Source organism: Eumetopias jubatus, unplaced genomic scaffold, assembly GCF_037043125.1.
Source record: "Eumetopias jubatus isolate StellerSeaLion01/CBP00866 unplaced genomic scaffold, mEumJub1_p1.0 scaffold_54, whole genome shotgun sequence".
Classification (NCBI taxonomy): Eukaryota; Metazoa; Chordata; class Mammalia; order Carnivora; family Otariidae; genus Eumetopias; species Eumetopias jubatus.
In genome coordinates this window covers 1,169,808-1,176,580 of record NW_028274860.1, presented here as the reverse complement: position 1 = coordinate 1,176,580, position 6,773 = coordinate 1,169,808, and positions in this window count along the sequence as shown.

Sequence of the window (6,773 nt, the reverse complement as noted above, 5' to 3'; positions counted from 1 at the left end):
GTCTGACTCTTGATTTCAGCTCAGGTCATGATCTCAGGGTCATGCGATTGAGCCCCAGTTTAGTCTTCATGCTCAGTGCAGAGTCAGCTTGGGATTCTTTCTTCCTCTCCGTCTGCCCATCACCCCTGCTCTAAATAAATAAATAATATTTAAAAAAGAAATACAAAATAAATCCCATGACCTTATGTGAAACTAATACAATGCCTATGTTAAGTGGACCAGATTAGTTTAAAAATTATTTTAAAACGCACCTGGGTGGCTCAGTTGTTTAAGTGTCAGTCTTTGGCTCAGGTCAGAATCCCGGGGTCCTGGGATAAGCCCGTATGTCCAGCTCCCTGTTCAGTGGTGAGTCAGCTTCTCTCTGTTCCTCTTCCACTACCCCCAACACCGCTCCTGATATCTCAAGTACTCTCTCTCAAATAAGTAAATTAAAAAATTTTAAAAAGAAATGCAATGGTCCTCTCTGGAATCAACCCACACATAAGCATGCTTTCTTTTTGCTGCACCCCAGTCCCCCTTTCTCTTTATTACCTATCTGACCTACATCCTTCCCCCAGCGATGGAGACAGCTCAGATGCACTGCTTCACCTGGTGGTGGGGCCAAAGAGAAGTGCGCACATGGTTAGAATGGGCTGCCTTGAGAGTCAGCCGAAACGTAGCTACAGGCAGTTAGAAACAAGCCTAAAGTACCATTAGGAATAAGCACTACAACATTTAGCGGTACAGATTTTAGGTGTGGTATTGATATCACCTTCCTTGTACAAATGTGTTTAGACTCAAGCATGAGACTATGGGATCAGACAAAATGAAAGAAAACTGTGTCAAGTGTGAAGATACTAAGTTACCAAAGTTATTCTGAGTTGTATAATTAGTTTGTCCCTTAGCCCCTCATTTCCACCTGCAGAACCTAGAAGACGTGCAACAGAGTCTCCACTTGCCATCAAAGTCAATCTGAGGACACAATAATTTAAACTGTTAACCCAAACTTTCCATTTTTTCTTAACCTGTGTTGAATACCAGGCATTTCGATTGCCCATTCCCATTTCCAGGGAGACTGCAGTGAGGACGGAGAATAATGTGGTGCATCCAGGTAATAGTCTGTTTCTTGGTCCGCTTCTGTGCTCAGCATATCAACTTTTGTCTGCCAGTGGACCTCTAACCACACAGGGGAAACCCAACAAATATTAAAAGTGTAGGTTCTCTAGGTTAATCTACATTTAGGATTCTGTAGTGCTCAGAATGGCTCTTGAACTGCAAGGACCAAGGTAGATGCCCCCTCCTTACCTTAGGGGGAGTAATTCTGATTCCTGAAGCATGCACCTCTTCGTTTTCTATTTATTATTATTTTTTTTAAAATTTCAGCTAGGCTCCATCACCTACGTGGGACTCTAATGCATGACCCTGAGATGAAAGTTGCACGCTCTACTGACCGAGGCAGCATGCGTCCCCCCAGCACCTTTGATGCAGGCAAATACCATGATTTTCATGTTGGAAAAATACTGCAAACTGTGGGACATGCCTTCAATCCGCTCCACTCCTTCTGGGCATGTTTCCTGAGTTCCGACTGTGTGCGAGTCCTCTTTCCCACCCACCCATAGAAGGGCATATACATGGAAAATGTGCCCGTCCATAGAAGACCCTCTAGGATCCCAACCCAGATCCGCTGGGATCCCTGGGGTCTTTTCTGTGTTATGCTCTCCTGCTCTCAGTGTGTTTCTGCCTCTAAAGGCACCTGTGAGCAGGACTGCCCTGGGGCTCCTGGAGCTCCTTTGTACCCAGTCCCAGAGAACGGGGAGTACATGCCGTATATGACCACAGCCCCCATGTATCTCCCCTCCCCAAAGGCACTCAGCCTTTCACTAACAGGTGCAGCAGGGTGAAATCTCCATTCCTGGCCCAGGGGAGACTAACTCTGAAACACAAGTGTCCCCTAGGCTCTCCTAAACCTGTCAGGACAAAGCTCCCCCACAGCTGTTGCTGGAAATCACAACTTACACAGCAATGAACTCAAAATGGTCACAGATCTAAGTATAAGAGCCAAAACTATTGTGCAAGAGGACTACATGGGAGAAAATGGTCAGGAATTCACAGTAAGCAAAGAGTTCTAAGTCACTACGGCAAGAGCACGATACGTAAGAGAAAATTGAAGATGAAGAAGTTTTTTGCATCAAACATTGCCACTGAGAAAAGGAACAGAGAAGCCACTGATTAGGAGAAAATATTTGTGGATTAAATACCCAATGGGGACTCACGTTCACGAGAGACAAGAGGACTTTGAACTCACTCAATGGGCAGAAGCAACACACTCGTTTAAGCCAGTATAAGAGTCGAATACACATGTACCAAAGGAGACACATAAAAAGGTAATCAATGTTATTAGTAATATGTTATTATTTCTCAAAGAAATGCAAGGAAAACCAGGTACCATTTTACACCAACTAGTGTGCTTACGTCCCAAAGACGATACCAAGTGTTGCTGAGGATGAGCAGAAACTGGACCCTCCTATATTGCTGGTCGCAACGTAAAATATAACAGCTCCTGCAGAAGCCACTTTGAGAGTTCTTAAGAGTTCAGCACAAGCTTGCCATAGGACCCAGCCATTCCACAACTAGGAATCTATCTGAGAGAATAAAAACATATGTCCGCTCAAGTCTCGGTCAGAAATGTTCCGGGCAGCGTTATTCACAATGGGCAAAAACTGACAGCAACACAAAGGGCCATCGGCTGGTGAATGGACAAACCAAATGTTTCCTATGTGTACCATGGCATCTATTCCGCAACAAAAGGCACAGAAATCTGATCCAAGCTACAGCATGGAGGAACCTCAAAAGGATGCTAAGTGAAAGAAGCCAGTCACCAAGAACTACAGACTGTCTCATTCGGCTTATGTAAAATGTGCAGAAAGGAGCAATGCACAGAGACAGAAAGCAAATCAGTGCTGCTTGGGGCTGGAGGAGGGAGCGGAGACTGTCTGCAGAGGGGCTGGAGGGAGTGTGGGAAGGTGAAGGAAGCCTCTGAAACAAACTAGGGCACTAGCTGAACAACTCTGTCATTGTTGACAATGGGTGAAATTTATTGTATGTCAATTTCACCTAAAAAAAAAAGAAAGAAGGCGACCCTCGCACATCAGTGGGTCCTGGGGTCCCCAGGCAAACACTGCCTGGTGAGGGGCCACATCCTGGAGTCCCAGCAGGTGGTGGCTCAGAGCCTGGTTTCTGACCTCCCAGCTGGAGTCAGGGGTTCAGTGACTGTGCCTTCAGCCTCAGGCCCTGGCAGTTCCCCTGGAATCCACCAGGCGGCAGACTACTTAAGGGAACAGACCTTCAGGTGGCCCAAGGACACCAGGGGGAAGCAAGCAAAGATAGGGCACCAGCTGGCTGGAGATTCCTAAAGGAAGTGAAGGCTGCAGGACCCATGGAAGCTGCTGGCAAGATCTGGATGGATCTTAAGTAGGTTTGGTCCCCTGGGTGGGCTCTAAGCACTAAGCTTTAGGTTAACATCCAAAGGTTCCCTTTGATGCTCCCTCCTGCAGTGGCACTGAGGCTCCCCCCGTGGAAGCTCAGCATAGGGAAAAGAACCTGTGCTGCTATTCACCTTCTTCTGAGTCGAAATGGAACACTTGGTCTGCGTTTAGGGGAATCTGCCCTTTTCTGGCCCTCTATGTAGGGCCAGCTCCTGGGTGCTGAACCATCCCTGCAGGAGGCTAGAAGAGGCACTCTGGTCCTTCACATTGGAGCTGGGCTTGCAAAGAAGGGTTCCTGCTAATCCATATTTCCCTGGCCCTGGCTGAGCATCCTGGTCCAAGATCAGGGGCTGCAGTGGCCTAAAATAGGGACTTCCTACATGTCACTGCTCCTCTCTGGAAAGTCCAAAGGCGGCCCATGGTAGTGGTGGGGGGAGGGGAGGGCATAGAAACCTATACTCTGTCAAAACATCATCCACAGTGAAGATTTAAAAACAATGTTAGAGGACAGATCTCATATTATGTAGTCGGTGGTGCAGTAACAGCTCTGCGAGGTGAAAGAGGGTAGCTACACTAGTAATCAGCCTAACATAATTTATAGAGTCGTCCAATCCCTGTGTTGCCATGTGAAACTGATCTCACATGGGGAATCAGTTATGACTCAATTGTTTAAAAACCTGAAGGTGAGGGGAAAACATTTGAAAACGAAGCAATAAAACTATAGTTGACTGGGGAACAACATGGCTTTGAATTTTAGTGAACAATGTCGGTCCACTCATGGGTTGATTATTTTTTTTTTCTTTTACAAATACAGTCTAGTACAAATGTAGAAATACATTTTCTCTTCCTTATGATTTTCTCAATGATATTTTCACTCTAACTCACTGTATCAAAAGAATAAAGTACATAATTCAAGTAACCCACAAAATATGTATTAATCAACCGTTTTTGTTATCTGTAAGACTTCAGTAGGCTATTAGTAGCTATGTTTTCTGGGACTCAAATGTTATACAAAGATTTTCAATTGTGGGACTCTGTACCCCTAACCCCCAGGTTCTTCAAGGGACAATTTGTATCTGGATTTGCAAATGACATACTCCTGTATACAGAAAAATACCAAATACACACACACAGAAACCACGACTATTAGAGTCCATAACCTATTTCAGCAGAGTTGCAGCGTACAAGGCAGACAAATCAGGTGTTTCTATAACCTAGGAATGGACACCGGGAAAGTCAATTAAGAAAACGATTCCATGGACAACAGCACCCACCCGAATGGTATCGAAGAATAATTGAGTCAAGGAGGCACAAAACCTGTACACTGAAAACTACACAATATTGCTGCAAGAGATTAAGGAAGACCTCAACAAGTGGAAAGACATCCTGTGTTCATGGATTGGAATGGTTAAGGTGGTTCAGAAGGCAACAGCAGGATCTGCAGATTCTTTTGGATTCCTATTGAACGTTTTTCTTCTGCCTTCCCTAATCACCATCAGCCCCTTGCAGTACATTTCCTTTCAGACATTGTGGTTTTCATCTCTTCATGTGAGATTGGGTCCTTTTTTTTTTTTTTTTTAACATTTTCCATGTATCTGCTGAATGTTTTCACCAATGGGATGCAGTTAGAACAAATGCTTTCTTGTGCTCTGGTGATTCCCATCTTGCTGTCAGCTCTGGGTCATTTTCAGATGAGTGATCCATCTCTTCAGGAGGGCTCATTTCCCCCCTTTGTCTGCATACCTCAAACTGTTGGATGGAACGCCAGACACTGTGAATGTTACCTTGCTGTTTGCTGGATATTTTTGTGTTTTCTATAATATTGAGCTTTGTTCAGGGATGCACTGAAGTTACTTGGAAACATTTCTGCTGTTGCTTCAATGCATAGTTCAGTGGCCCAGAGCAGGGCTCCGTGGAGGACTCACCATGAGTTCCAGGTACTGTAGCAAGCCCTCCCCCTGTCTTCCACCCTATTCCTCACAAATTAAGAGGGTTACTTTTGCTTAGTCTATCTGTTGGACACAGGCACTATTCCCAGCACCGTGTGAGCACCAGGCCCTGTGCAAAGGATTACCCCCTGACTTGCTGTCCATGCCTCCCCAGGGCCCCTCCACAGCTCTGGCTAGGTGACTTCCTGCAGCTCTGTCCTCCCTGAGACTCAGTCCTGGGTTCTCTCAGATCAGTGTCCTCAATTCCAGGAGCTCCATGGGGCTCCTATTCAAGTTCCCCTCCCCCCAGTGCCTTGCTTGGAAACTCTCTAGAGCCAGTACCTCTGAGCAGCTCTAGGGCTCTGCTCACCATTGTGTTGCCATGTGTCCGGGATGGCTGTCCCCTTTGCCTGATGCCCAGGATCTTGGAAATCTCCACTTCGCGCATCTTGTGTGACGCTGTTGCTCTTTTGTTTAATTGTTTCTGGCAGAAGAGTAACCCGTTGCTGAGTCCCAGTTAGTGTGGCTCCCCTAAGTGAAAATCAAAGTTGGAAGACCCTCAGTTGTAGATTCTGAATAGAGGCCTTTAGGGAGTAGAGAAAAAAAACACCAGCTCTGGTGAAAGCCTGAAGCCAGAAACCCCTTCAAGCTCAGTTTGACAAAGCAATGCAGGTACATCAGTAGGGACAGTTTTGGCTTGAGCCCAAGAGCTGCAGAAGGCCCACGGCCCTTTGTCCTAGAGCTAACCTGCTGTTTGGGAAAGGTCTGTGGTGCCAAACCCAGCGGGTTCTTTGTGAGTACACAGAGGTGCCTCTTTAAAAGCCTGTCAGGGGGCATCTGGCTGGCTCAGTCAGGAGAGCAGGGGAGTCTCCATCTGGCTTCATGAGCCCTATCCCTACTTTGGGTGTAGGGATTACTTCAACAAATAAACTTACAATAAATAAACAGTACATCAAGCCGGACCCTCTCTAGTCTCGGAAGGGTCCTCTGGAGCAAGGCTATACTAGGTAGGCTACCAAGTGGCCTAATCAAGGGTACTGAGTCTGGGGATTGGGTGAGGCTTTGCAGGGTGCCTGGGGGGATAGGTGGGGAGGGGAGGGAGGAAGGAGAAGGGATGCAAACCCCTGTTCCCTGGGGAATGAAAAGAAAGCACCTTTGCTGGATCAGGGACTGCAAACCACATACTGAAATATAAGCAGAGAAATTGCTCTGCGAAAAACAGAAAAAACCCCGACAGCCAAGGTGGGATGTATGACCAGTGGACAGAAACTGTCCTGCATGCTTTTGATTGAGAAACAGCCAAACCCAGATTCTCAAGAAAGCAGCCCTTAAAAGCAGAGGTGTTTTCTTCAGGGTCCTGGTGTCCCCTGAGTGAGCTTCC